Source organism: Vicugna pacos, chromosome 22, assembly GCF_048564905.1.
Source record: "Vicugna pacos chromosome 22, VicPac4, whole genome shotgun sequence".
In the NCBI taxonomy this organism is placed as follows: domain Eukaryota; kingdom Metazoa; phylum Chordata; class Mammalia; order Artiodactyla; family Camelidae; genus Vicugna; species Vicugna pacos.
The window spans coordinates 18290873-18310229 of NC_133008.1; the positions used below are offsets into that span (position 1 = coordinate 18290873).

The 19357-nt window shown below is 38.3% G+C and overlaps 1 non-coding gene across 1 annotated transcript; it reads right to left on the reverse strand.

The window, feature by feature from the left end:
• Positions 1-880: 880 nt before the first annotated feature.
• LOC116285118 (U6 spliceosomal RNA) lies at positions 881-983 on the reverse strand. The gene has a single exon (XR_004194803.2). It is a non-coding gene; the product is annotated as a U6 spliceosomal RNA (small nuclear RNA).
• Positions 984-19357: the final 18374 nt, after the last annotated feature.

Consider the following 19357-nt stretch of genomic DNA (forward strand, 5'->3'; position numbering starts at 1 on the left):
TCTAAGGGAGCCCTGGGCTCCATGAGGAAGGTCTTACTACACTGAGAAGCCCACGTTGGGGGAGCCACTCTGGTCAACCCTCCCAGCTAAGTCCTGCTTCCAGGCATCTACGCCAAGGTGCCAGACATGTGACTGAAGCCAGTACTCCCAACCAGCTGTTTTACTAGCAGAATGTCACGGAGTGACCTCCATGAATGTCCCCTTCATCAAAAGGGAAACAAAGTCATGCCCTGCCTGAATGCCTGACCCAGAAATTTGACAGAAGTAATAAAAAGGCTCATGGCCTAAGTCCCTAGGTTTGGGGGTAGTTTGGTATATAGCAATAGAAATTCTTAACAGAAGTGGTAAACATAAAGGTACAACATGTGGCGTGGATTTGGGAAACAAGCAATGAATGAAAGCATGACAGGACTCAAGCCGGCTGTCAAAGGATTTGACAGAAAGTGAGGAAAAAATATTGTGTAAATTCTTATTATGCAATAGCAGAAAGTTTGGCAACACTGTCACCTGAGATAACATGGGAAACAGGACACATACTTAATGAATTCAATGACTTACTAAGGACATTTCTGGATAGTGTTGGAGATACCATCTGACCTATCCTCAATGCCTATAATAAAGTGAAAGAGAAAAGCAATAAATCAAAGTATGAACTCTTCAGTTCTTGAACAGAATCTGAAGGAAATGTAAAGGGTCCAGGATATCCTTTCCAAGCAACCCAGTGTTCTCAAAGATATAGCCTTGGGGAAGAGATCAAATTCCGAGCATTGCAATAAAACACAGCCTCAAGGAATCCAAGTTTTGGCTGTAAGACCTTTTTTTTTTTTTAATTATTGAAGTGTAGTCAGTTACAATGTGTCAATTTCTGGTGTACAGCACAAAATACATGGAACACTTCATGAATTTGCCTGTCATCCTTGCACAGGGGCCATGCTAATCTTCTCTATACCATTCCAATTCTACTGTATGTGCTGCCAAAGCAAGCAAAGATCCTTTCTTAAGATGTGAAAAGATTTAAGTCAGTACCTCAAACACCCTTTCACTTACAAAGAGAAGCTTCCAAAGAACATTAAAAGAGCATGCCTTACAGACCCTCTCAACCAGACAATAGTGCCTCTGAGACGCATAAGAACCCCAAAATCTATGGACAGAGAACAGATGAAGAAAGTTACTTGGCTGCGATATTGACTGTTTGAAGGAAATTACTACTCAGAGTGAAGAACCAAGAGGTGCAGAGAATCATTCAGAGAGCAAGACTGAGCCCCATTCTTGAAACTGACAATATGTACACAGCTGAATCTCAGAACTGCCACATACTTCTCATTTTCCTCCTTGACTGGACAGGGGTGTCTAATGTGTCTAGTCTCCATCACTGTATCTGACCTGTCCGTGTGTTGAGGATGGGAGGGAGATCAGGCATTATCCCTCAAGCTCACAATTCTTCAGAACAGGAACTTTGCCCAAGTAACTGAACTCAAAGAGCCGCATCTGCTCCTGGACAGATAAATGAAACTGAAATGAGATCCTGGACCTCAACTCACCTTGAAGGCAGGTTATGTTAGTTTTAAAACAGGATGCAAAATCTTTGACACGTCTCTCATCAAGAAGTGGGGCTTACATACCCTCTCCTTGAAGTGAGATAAGCTAGTGGGTGTTTCAACTAATAGGATATAGCAGAAGTGATGCTAAATGACTTCCAGAGGGTAGTTCAGGAAAGGCTTCTGCCTTCTTCAGTGGACGTTTGATCACCGTGAGGCTGCCATCATGGAGAGACCATCTACAAGCAATCCAGTTGACAGTTCCAGCTGAGTCCTCCTGCCAACTGTTCCCCCACCAAGGCTCTGGGATGTCGGTGAAGCCATCCTGGAGGTGCTGGGGCAGCCCTCACCAGCTGAATGCCATGAAGTGAGCTCCATTCGTAACACACAGAGGACTCACTCAGACAAGCTCAAGCCCTGCCTAAATTCTCAACTCAGAAAATCATTAAGATGTAATAAAATGTGTGTTGCTTTAAACTGACAAGTTTTGGGGTCACTCACTACATAGCCACAGAGAAATCAAACACTTAATGCTTTTAGAGGGTCTACCATGCACTTCAAGCCATGTTTTAGAAGACCCACCATGAGGATTACAACCTCTTACAAATAATAAGCTAGGTAATGTGGGGGCTACTGCTGGTGATGCCACTAAAAGAAGGAGTTAGTCCCAGATGATTTCAGCAAACCACAAAATAAAAACCCCTTTCTCTTAAAGGAGCACTGCCCTACAGATATACCCAGCCAGCCACAGTATCTTCCCTGTTCTTCACCAAGCTTCAAGCTGGGAAGGCCAAATTACAGAGAATTCTTCTTTCCTTCCTCTTTTTCATTGGTTTTCTCTGAAATATATGTATAGGTACTTAAAAAAACTAACTGAATTAAGTCTAAATCTAAATTCCTGACAAATATCAATGTAAACAAACAGCGAATAGTCTTTGGGTCCACAGGAAAATTAAGAAATTGAAAACAAGGGGAGTAACTTGCTTTGCAAAAAGCCCCCTCTTGAGAACTAGAAATTGGGGTACTTTTTTTTTTTTAATCCAGAGCCCCACTTCAGGGCTCCAATCATCCAATCACCTCTCTAAGCTTTGCCAATCCTCAATCAAGAGCCTAAGAAACTGAAAATCTGAGCAGGAATTTTTGTAGTCAACTCCTTTATCCACCCAAATGGAAAATTCGATGGATCACAGAACCAAAATGTAATGATCAAGAACAAAATGCTTTGAGAAGGCAAAACAGAAGACTATTTCTGTGATCAAGGGATAGGCCTGGAAGGAACATAAAAGCACAAATACCCCAAAAAAGGATAAACTGAACTTCAACAAAATGTCTGCCCATCAAAAGATACCAAGTAAGAAAATGAATAAACAAACCACAGACTTGGAAAAACACCTGCAGCACATACAACTGACAAAGGACTTGTATTCGGAAGAAAAAACCCCTAAAACTACCAATAAAAATACCCCCAAATTCCTAACTTATAAAACGGATCCAAGACTTAAACTGACACTTGACAGTGAAACATATTTATCTGGCCAAGAAAAACAAGAAAGTGTGCTCAACATTATTAGTCACCTAGAAAAAACAAATTAAAAATCGCATTGAGATACTATTTCAAACATGACAGACAATTGAAAACAGAATGTTGGTGAGAATGTGGAACAATCAGTTCTCTTTCTGTGTTAAGAATGTGAATGATACAACCACCTGGGCGGACTGCTGACATCTTTTGATAAATAAAACATAGAGCTGCCTTATGATCCAGCATGTCTACTCCTAGATACCCACAAGAGAAATGAAAATATATGTCTATACAAAGACTTGTACAAGAAATGTTTACAGCAACCTTATTCATAATAGCCAAATATTAAGGCAACCCAAATGTCCATGAAGAAGACAACAGAAAAACAAAATGTAGCTGAGCCACACAATGGAATATTACTCAGCAATAAAAAATAAAGAAAATAAATTGATAGTCTTTGCTCCATAAATTCCACTTCCAGAAATTATAGAGGAAATAAATTAGAAAGATGTGCAAATTTTAACTACAAGATAGACATTACAGAATGTTTATAATAGTAAGTAATTGAATCAATTGGAGTTTCTAGAATTAGGAAATAGATTAAATGAGCTGTAGTTTATACATACAATGGGAAAATATCAAAAACTAAAACTAGGGAGGGGGGAGGGTATAGCTCAAGTGGTAGAGTGCATGCTTAGCATAGACAAGGTCCTGTGTTCAATCCCCAGTATCTCCTCTAAAAATAAATAAATAAGTAAACCTAATTACAGCCCTCCCCCTGCCAAACAAAACAAAATAAAATAAATATGAAAGTGAAAATATAAATAAATAAATAAAAGTAGGATGCAGATTTATGGAAAACTGGTCACAACATATCAATTGACTATGCCAGCTTACAGAATAATATATAGTATTATATGTTATAGACAATGGATGAATGTCCACATAAAGTTATATTTAACAATAATATGTGTGTATTTGTGTATGTGTGTCTCCTTGTGTGTGATGTGCTTGTGTCCCAAGTGTATGTATATTCTACAGTGGCAGCGTCAAAATATTTGCCATAGCCCTCGTTGAGGCCATAAACCTTTCCTTTCTTTTTAGTCTCGACATTTTCTTCCACCAGGATAAATTCACCAAGAGCTGCTGGGTCAGGCATGAAGAGGCCGACTCCTTCCCCAGGGGAAAGAGCCACCAGGGCTGTGCTTCCACAGAGCCCATAGCCGGCCGCCACAATGTTGCAGCCCGGCTGCAGGGCATCCTTTTCAAAAGGTTCATCCTGTAAGGTCTTCCTGTAGAAGGGAAATATGGTTCCCATGGAAGCCAGGCAGTTGATGGAGGATCCATCCAGCAGGTCAGAGCAGACCACGTATTTCCCCAGGGGCACAGAAGGCAGAACCACCTAATCAGGTCACCTTCCCACCAACACGCTCTGTGGAAGCGGCTGTGTGTGTCAGATAACACCACATCAAAAGCGATTTAGAGCCAAGGGATATCCTTACCAAAAAGTGAAATTCTGAAAACTTCTTTTAAATAAATATACATCTTTGGAAAGATATATGCCAATTTGCTACTGGCAATTATCTCTGAATGGGAAACTCATGAGACAAGTGGCCATATATGTAGGAAAATACAGTGAATTAAAGCAAAACTAAGTTAAAACGTATGCTTTTTGGAATATGCATTTATTGACCAACAGTCTTGCTGTATTATATTGTTAGACTATAAAATAGTTCTATTCAAAACTTATTTCCACAACTGTATAAAATTCTTTCTAAAAATAAAAGCATATACACATGTTAATTTAAGCAAACTTGTTTCTATTAATTAGCTATACATTTAAAAATAGCATTAAAAAATCATTCTTACTTCATGTTTCTCCTATCTTGTCACAGATATTGTTCTAAGTGTATGTTTTCCAGTGTAACCTATCATTAATTTACTAATAAAATTGCTTTCAATCTTCTTCAAATTTACATTTTACAGTTAACAGAATTTAAACTGTTGACATTTTCAATTGGTTCTTCTCTATCATTTTCTATTTACGGTCCAAGGTAAGCAAAACAAATTCTGCTAAGTGGAGAATATTCTCACTTCTAACATTTTCATGTTCAAGTTTGTAAGTATTTCAGCCCCATATATTTATAGTGCTGACTTTTTGCCTCCATTAAGAGAATGTTTCTTCACAACCATTTCTACAAAATAAAAATCTTCAAATAAGTCTTCTCCATGTTTAGATAGTTTACATCTTTCACCAAATATAAATTTTGAAAACTCATAGAATTACTCAAACTCAATCAGTACAAAATATAAAATTATATTCCTCTTCAGTTAAAAATAGGAGCTCCACCGAAAATGTTTCCCACAGTTTAAAATATTCCAAAGTGCAATTACAGAATTTCACATTCAAATATTGTACACTATTTGGGGCATAATATTTACTTTGTTCTGATCTTCCCTTCTTTTTATAGAGATGCACCACTATAGTCTTCTGTTCATAAATTTTGTTTTGAACAATTACAGTTAGCTAAGAAGCATTAAGAGCTGATGTTTTTCTTGGTGCTCCATTCGTAAATGCATTGATTAAATTTCCAACTGAGTTTGAGTAAAATGTAACAAAAATTTAAGATGAATCATTATCAGAAAAGTTTAATATCATGGAAGAATATTTATGTTTATTTCCCAACATTTCAGAGTCTAAAACGTTTCTAAGATCTGATTGACGGTGGACAGCAAAGATGGAACACATGTGCCAGCTAAATTACTGTTTTGTTCTTATTCAGAAGAGCTTCCCACATAAAAACTTTGTAGTTCAGTTATTCTAAATTGTGTATGTATTCAAACGGTATCAATTTGACAACTCTTGCTTCTGTTACCACTGATAGACTAAGAACAATGATAAATTACATGTTCACCATGATGATTACCATGCACATTGCTCCAAGTTTCCTTAATTTAGTAACAGTATTGTTTTCCTGGGATGCTATTCTCCATTCTTCTTAGTAATACAGCAAAACTAAATAATTTTATTTTGAATGGTGAACCTTTTAACTGAATTTTATAAATGCATCAACCATAACATCAGACATTTCACATTTGACAGAATGTATGTCCAAAGCCTTTACTTTGATTCCATAAATTGGATGGGGAAAAAAAACTGACCCCCTAGTGGAATTAACTAGTTTTCTGTTTGAAGGATCCCAACACTCTGGTATAAACCTGACATCATCTAATGATTGAAAATATTCTTCTGCTAATACAGCCAACACATTCACAGCTACTGCTTAAGTTTTCATACATGCACAAAATAATCCAAAATAAAAACTGAATAAAAGCTATTTAAAACTGTCATTTTATCTAAATGACAAGTGATATTTCACAGAGTGATATATAAACATACCATCTGCAATTACATATTAAATCACAGTCCTCAGGCACATTCTTCTTAATGTAATTGTTAACTTTTGAAGTAAATTCTGATGCTTCCTCAGTATATTTGTCTTCTGTTTCCTACTAAGTCACAGGTATCACTGTGGTCCCCATGGCAGGTAGTAACTGTCAACAAATATTCTGCATAAGCTAAATGTTCTTCACCAATTTTTTGCAACAGAAATTTAGTACTTAATTTAAGTATGCACTCTGTTTTTGAGCTCACTGAACCCCAACGGATGTATTTAAAAATTAAGTGTTACCAAACAAAATACACATTTGTATATCTGTCCGTGTAATAAACAACAGTATCACTGGAGCAAAAATATTCAGAACATTCTCAGTATTCTCAGGCTCTCTTTCCTGAATGTATTTCACATACACTTAAACAATAGTTACTGATTCCTCCCACTAGTGATCTGGCAACTTCATGCATCCCACTAGCCACAGCACAACTGGCACACCAAGTAGGGAGAACAATGAGTATTTCTTCCACTGGCACCGAGAAATGAGTTAGCAGTCCCTACCTATACTTGGGAGGTAGTTGTTAGCAAGTAAATGAAAAGGATACAAAATATAAGTAGATCATAACTGAGTATTTTGTCTTAATTTGCTTTGTTTCCCAGACTTAATCATGTAATCAAGCAAAACCTCTAATTACTGCATGGCAGAAGCTGGAAGATCAAAGTGGAGATCTGTAAAACCTTAATATAGGTGCACTTTTCCAACAAACAGTTAGAAATCGGAAGTAAAGAAATAACATCATGTATAATACCATCAAAACATAAAACAGGATATGGGCAAGAGCTGGACACCAAAATCTACAATGCATTGCTGAGAACAAATTCTAAAGACCTAAATAAAGGCATAAGAAATTGTGATCACGGTTTGGAAAACTCATGATTAGTAAGATGTCAGTGCTTCTGAAGTTGCCTTAGAGATTGGCTCCACCAAACTCCACCAAAACATCAGCAGATTCTTTATAGAAACTGAGGAGCTCATTCTAAAATTTATATGGAAAGACAAAGGAAATTTTAAAAACCCAAACAATTTTGAAAATGAAGAACAGAGCTATAGAAATTACAGGACTAGATTTCAAGACATCCTAGAAAGTAACAATAATCAAGGCAGCATGGTAGTAGACATGAAAATTAAGAAACAGAACAGAGAGGGGAAAATACACAAGTGCACCTATGTATAAATTCACTCATGTGGCATTCTGGAAAAGGCAAAACCACTGGGTCAGAAAACAGGTCAGTGATGTCCAGGGAACAGGGGTAAGAGAGGAAGCTTGACTGCAATGAGGCAAAAGGGAACAATTTTGTGGGGATGGAAATGTTCTACCTGTATTGCGGTGGTGGTTATGCAGCTGTCTGCATTTCTCAAGTCACCAAACTGAACACTTTTAAAACGTGTATTTTAGCGTATGTCCATCTTACCTCAACAAACCTCACTTTTAAAGAGAGTAAGAAAAAGGAAACCTCAACTGAGTATCATTTCCTCCTGGAAATACTTCTCGCCTTCAGTACTTTCACCCTGGCATCTCACTCCAGCAGTTAAACAGCCATCCTCTTTGACGAGCCTCTACCCTCGTGCTTAGTACTCTAGATTAAACTCACTGCTGTTCCTGTCTGTTCTCCCACCGGATCGGGCTTCTTGAGAGGATTTTTTTCCCCTCAAAGCTGTATCCCCAAGCTTAAAGTCCCATATGACACATGAAGATCATCAAAAATTGTTGGGAGAAGGAAAGAAAGAATGAATAGAGGGAAAAAAAAGACTCCTTTCCCTCATGTTTTCTCTTCCAACCATCCCTTGGGGGATAAACATTTTCTTCTGTCATTCTGTAGACACCCAAGCTAATCTTCACTATAAAAATGTCCTGGATTTATGTTTTAAAATGAACTTGGGATTCTGTTTGTATTCAGGTATAGTGAGGCCAACAGATCAGGAGATGACTGTCACTGAAAAGACAGTGTCTCCTACCGTTCCCAAGAGAAGGACGCAGGCCACATCATGCAGGGCCGCCAGAGAAGCACTGGGGTCCGTCAGGAGGCAGAAAGAGTGAGGGGGAAGGAGGGAAGGAAGGGCAAAAGCCCTCTGTGTGGTTTTCAGGAGGGAATACAGGCAGGTAGCTGGGCAAGTTCAGACTGCAGGGTCTGAGTAACTCCAGTGGGCTGTGGGCTTTAAGGCAGACTCTCTACTAGTTTCTAGTACCTGGTCTTGGGATGATTCAGGACAAAGGCATTGTGTCTCAAAATTCAGGACCTCAATGAAAGGAGGCAGAAAGGGATATGGATTCAGAATTGGTTGCTTTGCAAGTCAAAGGGAAGCTGAAAGGCAAGTATTCCTTATCTCTAGAAATGGGGTGGGCTCCTTCCCCCTCCCACTCCCTCACCCTCCACTCCCATCAGTGAGGCCCGTATGACATACAGGAAAAATACAGAAAATAAGAAAATACAGTTAATACCATTCATATAGGATCCTTCCTGTATACACTGTAGTTTATTCCATAACCTGAGAATAAAACTAGACGTGCACTGGTTATCTAGGTGTTACCACTATTCTCAGCCTACAAAATCCTTCCAACATCTTGCTAACTATCAAGTGAAAAACTGCTTAGATGATGTGCTAAGGCATAGTTCTCTATATTCTGCAATAAGCACTATGTAAACATTGAGACAGAGATTTAATTTGTGTATGGAAAGATGGATTACACAGTCAACTTCTTTAACTTTTATTTCCTACTGTGAATCAACAAAAGCTACGCTTTCGTGCCTCCCGGGATAAGTAATAGAAAATGCCACAGACGCAAACTGCTGAGTTATCCTCACCCTTGTTCTTTTATTTAATATCATGTCCGTGTGATTTCATTTAATAAAAGATACAAGGGCTGAGAAAACACAATAGTGTGTCTCTGCATGTAAAGATATAGGAGAAATCAATTACAGTATGTTAGAAAGCATCGTATATTCTTACGTACGTTTTGTTTAAAGTATTAGGAAAAGGCCACACTATATTAGACTCCAAAATATATTTACGTTAATATAAACTCCACTATAACAGGATAACAAGTTTTTTTAATCACTGTTCTCAGATCACTATTAGGTTTTCATTTCTGACATCTCTCCCACACGTCTGCTTTTTGGCATTATTCAGGGTTAAAGCTGGGAACAACAATAATTAAATATGAAACCATCAAACACTTTCATCATAAGGTTCTCAACTGCTAGGTAAACGCATAAAATAACATACTCATTCAGGAAACTTGTTTTGTGTCTCAAGTGGCCTCTCTCAATTGCTCTCTCATTTCCAAAAACGTAAATATAAACACTGATAAATTCTAAAAAAGAGCTTTTAATCATGACCTATAATCACAGTAGTAGTATTTGTGGGGAGAGTACAGCTCAGTGGTAGAGTGCATGCTTAGTGCGCACGAGGTCCTAGGTTCAATCCCCAGTCCCTCCATCTAATAAATAAGTAAATACACCTAATTACCCCCCCAAAAAAAACAAAACAAATTTAAAAAAAAAAGTAATATTAAACAGCTAATACTTGATATCTTACCACGTGCTTATTAAGGTTCTAACATATAGTATTTCATTTAGTCCTCCAAATACTGCATGAGGGATAAGTTTATGCCATCGCCATTTGCAGATGGAGAATGTGAGGGACAGAGAGATTAAGAAATTCACTCTGCCACTCAGCTACTCAGTGGTAAACCCAGAATTTAAATGAAAGACTCCCAAACCTATACTTCTCACTACTCCGTTAACGTTGGACCTCAAGTGCAAGCTGCTTGGTTGGAAAATTTTCCCCCAGAAACAGTGTTTATAGCCCTAGGAGTACCCACAAAAGGAGAGCATACCCATATAAAAGTATGAATACTATTGTACACAATCTGACCATCACGTGTAAAATTGCTTCTGGGAGACAATACATTAAAAGATTTTTATTCTTGGCATAGCAAGAATAGATTTTTGGATTTATGTAACTGGATAATGGACACTTTCCCTTCCCCCCGTGCCCTACTAAATCTGAAAACAGCCAATTATGTGGGGTTTTGAGATTTAACAAGAAAGTGAAATAAGGATAATTTTCACCATCAAGGGGACAGAGACAGGCAATTCTAGGAAGACTAACATAACCATAACGGGTACAGTAGAAGAGGAGAATCAGCTGCAAGTTTGTTTTGGGGAGAATATGTTTCTGTCATACATTAAGTACCTATAGGTTCTAAGCCCTTGCTAGATATTTTATATATGACCTCTAATCCTCAAGGCATTCTTGAAAAGTAAATACAGATATTTTTTATTCTATAGTTCAGGGTCATTTCAACTGATCCTAATGAAAAGGTGGTTCACATAGCCAGGGAAGCAGTAGAACCGGTCTCTGAATTCCTGGATGTCCAGAGCTAAAATGTCCCCTACGGTGTGCTCACTGGGGATGAAAGATCTCTGACAAGGGCAATTGACTGTCAGCCTGAAGGCCACGGTTGTTCCACAGTCATCTTTTATTTGGTGCTCCAAGTGTTTTAAGTAATTTTTAACTTAAGTTGCTGTGCTCACCAATTTGTTACAGTCCCTCCCCCCCTGCCACATACACCATCTCTTACACCCAGCTTCCAATACAGTTACATTAATTTTGTGGTTCCTGAAAGAATTTAAGAAGACTGGAGGAAGATGATATATCAAGATACTCTACAGAAGCTCTTCATTAAACGTTTTACATGTATTACCTGACATTTCATCATAATAACCACCCAATGTGTTAGACATGGTTATTCCCATTTTACAGATAAGTAAATTTTTTAATTTGCCTAAGGTCACATAGCTCTCTCATGGTAACGCTGGGATTTGAATCCAAGTTTTTATCACTCCAGTTGCATGCCTCTAACTACCAGCTGTACTGCTTCCACTAGAGGACCACACTGTAAATGTTTCCAATGAAAATATTTCCATGAAATACAACTCCTACACTAAAAGCATGAGAATATGCTCTAAGAACTAGCAAAGGCAGATGATTCACTTCTTCAGTGAACTCTCCATTCCTTTAAAGAAGCATTAGCCCAAATTTCAATTCAACTCAATTTCATGAACCTTCTAGGGAGAAAACCTTCACCCTAGGAGGTTGATTTAATTGTCCAGGGGATTTGAGGCTGAATATTCTGTCCTTTGATTTCACTCTTGAATCATGGCCCCTATGTCCTCCTGCCACTGTGAAGACTCCAGCATCTCATCTCTAGACAGCAGAAGGGCAAGTGTGTGAGAAGGGAGGAAGCTGATGTATTAAAGTGAACTGCAACCTGAGCAGAGGATTGATGGTGGCTTCAAGAGAATGTGCTCTCCCATCCACTCACAAGTGTAATTTAAAGAGGATTTTTCAAGGCATGGATAGACACCATTACTCACATCAATTCCCACTGCCTTCTCCCCCTATAACTCTTTACCAATTCCGGTCCACAGCTACTCTGCCCTGTTTAATCAACAACACGCCTTTGAGAAGTATTCTCCAGCATCCCCAAATGAATTTCTTATAATGCAAATTGAATGAAGTGGTGAAAATGATAAATATGCCTGCAGTGGAACAGATTTGTTTCAAGCTGTAAGATCTGCCTGAGGGTAAAAGGGACTTCCCAAACAAACTACGCCAACCTCGGATTTGAAATGATCTATTTTGACCATCATCTTACTCTCAAGTATTTTTTTCCCCGTAGGGTTTTTTTTTTCCCTGTGGAAGTTTTGACCTACAATATTTTGTAATATTGAGGCAAATTCTCTGCTTTGAAAGTAACGTTATAAATAAGCTCAAGGACATCAGTTTATGCAAGACAAAGGTTTCATGAACTAAAATGCATTTGTGATTCATGGTGTTTTCTAAGCAGTTCCCCAGATGAAAATGGCAGTGGACAGGAAAATATACCCCCAAAGATGTCGATGTCCTAGCCCATAGATCCTGGGAATATTCTATGTTACCTGTCAAGGGTACTAATGTTGCAGATGGAATTAAGGTTGCCAATTAGGCGACCTTGAGATGGAGAGATTAACCTGGATTGTCTTGAGTGGGTTCAATGGAATCACAAGGGCCTTTCAAGTGAAAAGGGAGAACCAGGAAATCCAGTGGCAGAGGGACATGAGAAAGGAAGGCAGGTGGCCTACAGAAGCTGGAAAAGGCAAGAAAACAGATTCTCCCTTACAGCCTCCAGAAAACAGTGCAGCCCTGCCAACATCTTGATTTTACCAGTGAGATCCTTTTAAGACTTCTGATGTTCAGAACCATCAGATAACAATATTTTAAGCCACTGTGTTTGCGGTAATCTCTGAGAGCAGCAAAAGAAAACAATACAGATATTGGTACCTGGAAGTGGGATGATGCCGTAAGGAACTCGGAAAAACGTAAAAGTGGCGTTGTAACTGGGAAATCTGAAGAGGATGGAACAATTTTGGGGATCCTAACAGGAAAAAACCTAGACTGCCTCAGAGTGTTAACAGAAACATGGATGATAATAAATCTGCTAGTGACAAATCAGAAAGAAACAAATGGTAGAGAAACATTATATGTCTCAGAGAATACCTGAATCATCACGAATTAAACCATCATGAACAGACTGTTGGCAATGGAGGTGTGAGTATTACATCATTATATGTCTGCCAAACATGAAAGATGACACTGATATATATACTTTATATATATATATACATATATATATATATACACACACATATAAAACTTTGTAACTTTGTTAATTCTTTCTAAGAATTATTGAGAAGCCAGTAGGAATTCTGATGAAAACTTAGGAAATAGAAGTAAAAATCTTGACAGAGGTAAGTAACCCCAGGCATAATTTATTTTAAAGCAGGTAAGTTTCATTATAAAATTCCAACTGCTCTTAATGAGAAGGACTCCCCAGGCTCCAAATCCAGATGGGTTTAGATGTGCAGGTTGGGATAGATGCCTGGGAGAGCAGAAGTACTCACACAGTTATGGGTCAAAGTATGTTGATGGTGTAAAGACCTCAGAACGTGGTTCAGCAAGGTGGGGCATTCCTTGGGCAGAAAGGGGAGACATGAGAAACCATGGAGCAGAAAGCCCAAAAGAGACGAGTAAATTAAAATATTGAAAATTGAAAACTGACATCTCAACAGTTAATATAAATGTGAAAAGGTGTTGGACCTCATTAGTCATAAGGAAAATGTAAATTAAAATCAGAACTGAGTACCACTACACCAAGTAAAAAAACTGACAATATAAGGATTAACAAGAACGAAGAACAATGGAAATTCTCTTAAGCTACTTTAAAGAAGTGAACTACACAACTCTGACCTAGCAACTTCTCTTCAAAGTATATATCCAAGTTCAGAATTACACATGTCATGGCTGTCACCTGGAAACAACCGGAATGTTGATCAGCAATGGAACAGACACATCATTTGTGCTCTGCCCATACAATGCAATACTGTACAACAATACAAATAAGTGAACTACAGCTGCACGTAACAGCTTGGATATTGAATGTATACTCACAACCATATTGAGTTAAAGAATCCAGATACAAAAGAATCTATGATGTGTGACTGTCCACTGGAAAACAGAAAAAAAAAAAAAGCTACCCTATAGAATTTAGGAATGGATACTTAGGTGTAAACTTTAAAGGAAGAGCAGGGCAGTAATTCCCATCAAAGGCAGGAAGATGGTGACCTTCGAGAAACGTTGGAAGGGACAGGATGAGGGGTTCAGGCATGGTGGTGATAATTCCTTGATCTGGGGAGTAGTCACCCAAGTATTCATCTTTGTTTTATGTACTTTTCTGCACGTCAGTTATATCTTACAACAGTAATAATGACAGAGAGGAAATTTAAAGTTGAAAGTAGGAAAATCAGAGTGCTAAAGGTCCTCAAAATCACCACAGACAATTCTGTTTACATCTTAGCTACCTTTTTGCAAGACAACATGGGTATAAGCTCAAGTCATGATTTTTACCCCACAGATGTAAGTCACTACCACTGGGCATTATGATGCATTTGAAATTACTTTCCATAAACAGGCACGTACGTTTCTTTGTCTCCTTTTAAAATCTTTAATTCAGAGAGTATTCCAGACTTGGAAGCATCGGCACAGAATAACAGCATTCTAAAACATGTCACTATGTCCATTATCTCTGTGGCACTGGACCTGGCCACTGCAGTTACAGACTTCTACCTAAATAGGGAGGGAGGAAAAGAATATGTTTTTTTTTAAGCAACAGCTCTTCCGCATATAGTGTGCGTGAATGAATAATTATAGACTAATGGAATCATACTTACTTGTCCTACAAGTTACTGCAACTAACTCTCACATATTTCAGCAAATGAATATTATATGATCGTTATTATCTCTAATAGTAGTTTCAGGAGCCCAAAGAATAAAGCCAAAAACCTAACCCTCTGATGAGACCTTTAGATGTACTTCCTTGGTACAAGGGAATGCAGTATCAGTATTCCATGTGTAAATAAGTTCAATTAACAACGAGTTATAATTGCAAAGGGAGATGAAAATTAGTTTAAACAAGTCAATTAAATCATAAACATTTCAGAAATATGAGGATGTGTTTGTAATTCAATTAGTGTGTTAATATACTAATAAATTTACTGATTTGAACAGTATCTTAATTATATAGTAGGGCTCCAGGAGAAAAAAAAATAGTATATCTTAATTGTCATAAAGGGAGCTTTGGCTGCAGTATGACTACATAAGTTTGGAGAAAATTATCCATGGTAATGAGATCAAAATGCTGCCATCTAGAATAATAAATAAGGTTACTTGATGGTTTGACTAATAAAAATGCATCCAAGGGACAGGGGAAATGACTGAGCACAGTGTTGTCTGCCAGACACTAATTACACTAAGTTTCTGATGGGAGAGAATGGGACATTTTCTATTATAACCAAAAAAACCACTTCCATAGTTTCAACACTCAGATAATCACGGGATTAAAATATTCCAGGGATAATTCTTTATTGCTACCTCAATTACCACAAATTAAGCTGATATTAATATACTTTACTGCTGCTCAGCCTTAAGTGAAATCAGTTGCACTTCACATATAACTCAAGGGAGTGAGCTGATCTCCTATTTCTGTGTAATTACCTGTAATTTATGGAGCACAGGGAGACCTGTGAGCAGCCTCGTCAAGGTCACCTAAGAAGGTTGAATTGCATTGTTTTCAGTCACCATCTGTGATCTGGGCCGAGGCTGCCATCTCTCCACCTGCTTCAAGAGGAAGGGAACCTTCCCCAGCACGGGGGACAGACGACCAAATCCTCAGGCCAAGGGGTACAATGACCATGAGCTTTATACAAAGTGTGCATTTTAAAGAGTAGCTGGCATATCAACGAAAACGCTGAAATGGATTTTTTTTAAATGGGTTTCCATGCTAATTTCAACATTTTAAATCAACTGGAATGCCTGCAAAGAATTCTGACAACCCACCATGGATGAATCCCAACTTCCTTCTGCAAATTTGGCCCACTCCTTAGGACTTCTACTCTACTGCAGGAGATGTGCAGCATCTTCTCCAGCACTCCCCAGCGTGGCCAAACTTTCAGCTATCTTAATTATCACAAAAAGCCACAGTTACTCCACAGAGATTTCTCATTTTTTACCTCACTCTAGTAAAATTCATTTTGAGTATTTTCTATTTGAGTCCATGCTTGTTTGCTTACTTCACAAAACAAAGACAAAAGCAAAACAAACAAACAAAAAAACCCCAAAATTTCTTCTGTATAGCACAGGGACCCATATTCAGTATCTTGTAATAACTTTAATGAAGAAGAATATGAAATTGAATACATGTATGTATATGCATGACTGGGACATGGTGCTGTAAACCAGAAATTGTCACAATGTAACTGACCATACTTCAGTAAAGAATAAATAAGTAAAATAAAAATGAAAAAACAAAATTTTAGAAAGTCAAGTGGAAAAGCATTTGGGAAATGACATGCAGGGTCAATCACTAAACCCAGCAATGCACTGGGAGTAGCTGAATGTGAGGGAAAAGGCAATCTGGGGTTTCTTGGTGAGCACTGTGTGCAGAATTTTCATAAAACAATAGCATTTTGTAAGCCAAAACCAGGAAGCTAGATTGAAAATGATATCCTATTAATTAATTTAACAAATACATAATAAGCACTTGCTTTGCACTGGCCAGTAGAATGCAACAGGGCCCCTAATGGCCTGGAGTTCACAACTCCAAGTTTATTGCTTAGAAAATAGATGGTAATAAGCAAGTAAGAGTAAGCATAAAATATAAATGAGAAATGAGGACAAACATACGGCAAGATAATGAAAAAAGGAAAAGTAATACTGAGAGGGAGATTTTTTAATTATGGTGAGAAAAGAAGGCTTATCTAATAACCAGTATTTGGCCACAAGTAAGAGAGAGAAAGCCAAGTGGCTAATGGAGAAGGGAAGTTTCAGGCAGAAGAAAAAGGATGTGAGGTAGGGCCATGACATGAAGGTGTGCTTGCCAAGTTTGAGGAAAACAAAGGTCAGTACAGGTGAAGTTTAGGAAGCAGAGGAGAAAGCTGGAGAACGTGGTATCTGAGAGACCACAAAGGACCACGTATCAAAAGGTGCTGCCAGCCACTGCAACAAAATTTTCTTTTGCTCTGAGTGATATGCCTGTGTTATCGGAAGCCACTGGAAGATGCTGTGATCTAACGTGTTTCAAAAGAATCATGCTGGCTACTGGATTGCAAACGGATGTCAGCATAGGGGATAGAACACTTAGGAGGCTACTACAATGATTCAAGTGAGAAATAACGGTTGTTAAATCAGGAAGAGAGCAGTAGAGGTTGCTAGAAAACATCAGAATCCTATGTATACATTAAAGGTAGAACTAACTAGATTTTCTTGTTGGAAGGAAGATAGGAGAAAAAGTCAAGAGTCGTGGACAAATCCAAGATTTTGGTACAAGGAGTTGGAAGGATGAAGTTGTTCTTTACTGAGATGGAAAAGACAAGAAGAAACAAGCTGGGATGGAGAGAGGAAATGGCAGTTAAATCTCAGATGTATAAAGTTCAGGATGCCAATCTGCCATCCACACGGGACTCCTGGGAGACCAGCCAGATAGATAAGCCCATACTGGTTGAGACTGGAGACAGAAATTTAGAAATCATCAGTTTTTAAATAGTTTTAAAAGCCAGAGTCTGGGTAAGATGACTCTGAAGTGACAGTAAACAGAGAAGGGAAGAGATCCAAGGACTAAGATGAGGAAACATTAGCAAAGGAGATGCACAAGTATCTAGTCTCTAAGAGGGAAACAATAACCCAGAATCGAAGTGTTACATCTGAGGTCTAGAAAGAGAAAGACTAAGGTGTGACCATTGGGTTTAGCCCTGTGGAGGCCATTGATGATTTCTGCCACACATTTTCAGTGGAGTAGTGGGCATAAAAACTGCTTTGAGTATTTTCAAGGAATTTAGGAGCAAGCAAACAGATACTTCATTCAAAGAGTTTTACAAAAAAAAGGGGGGGGGGAGTCCAGAAAAATAAGGCAGCAACTAGAACGAAATATGAAGCCAGGAAATATTTTTTCAGATGTGAGAAATTATTGCATATTTGCATGCTATTAGAATAAATCAGGAAAGAGGAAGTGAGAGGGGGAAGCTGCTCCAGCACAAGTGTTGAGTTTGGCCTTAGAGGGAAACACAGGTTTCATTCCTAACAATGAAGGAAAGATACATTACACGGGGAGACTTTCAACTTGACTGCTGCTGTCAGAGTGGGACGTTAGCAATTTTCTTTTGAGTGCTCCTACCTTCCCAGTGAAATAGAAAGCAAGGTTATCAAATGAGAATGAAAATGAGAATGTATGTGTTGAAGGTTTAATAAAAATAAGAAGATAGGAAATAGTCATCTAGGAAGAGTGAAAGAACAAACGGACTAGGAGAACGAGGTAGAATGGCTCAACAGCAGACAGGCCCCCCCTTGAATAAAGTGCCCATGGATTTCAAGACTATTCAACATAGTTTTTTTTTTTTCCTAGTCATGCTCAACTATATAGGTCCAGAAGTAGAAAGCTGGATTCAACCAGGATTAAGTGTTACCATGTAAATACAACGAAGGGATAGAGGAAGAAAGGCCAGTGTAGTTCAGAGAAGTAATTCAAATGGCAGACCTGTTCAAGAATAACCAAAGACCAGCAATATCTGAGCTGAATCTATTAGTCTGCCACGCCAGAGAAAGTCACTCTGGAGTGGACAGTGAGCTCCTCTAACCGTGAGGTCTAAGACTAGATACAGGGCAAGAAGGAAGACTTTCTATCCAAGTACAACAGGATTCTGAAGAGCACTTTTTGATAACAAGGAAAAGCAGTGAAAGCATTTCTGAGGACTGGTCGTTATCTCAGCACGACTGGTCATTTGTGTGAGAGAATAAAACAGGACCTGATTCTCAACAAGATGGCATAAAGTAACTTAGCGTCAAACTCGCTTAGAGTTAGGCGTGATCCAGTCCTAATGAACAGGTATGAGACTGGATTACACTTAGGGTCAAGCAATGGTCAAACCCTGAAGTGCAGTACAAGGTTTGAGCATAGATATTTTATATTGAGACCAGAGAACCCAAGCTAAGAGTAACAATGAAAATGTGATATTAATGTAGAGTTAATGGAGTGAAAAAATTGTTGGCAGTATTAGAGGAAGTGAGCAAGAAATATGATGGCTGGAGAGTAGTTCTTATAATTAATATTATGGAAGGGATGTAATTTTAGAAAATCTCAAAGTCTGGGGTTCAACTAAGGGAATTTATGGCTATAGAAGGTAAGGACAAGATCTCTGAAAGAGGAGTCAGGAACTTGGAAATCAGGGTGGTGAAAGATTTATTAACA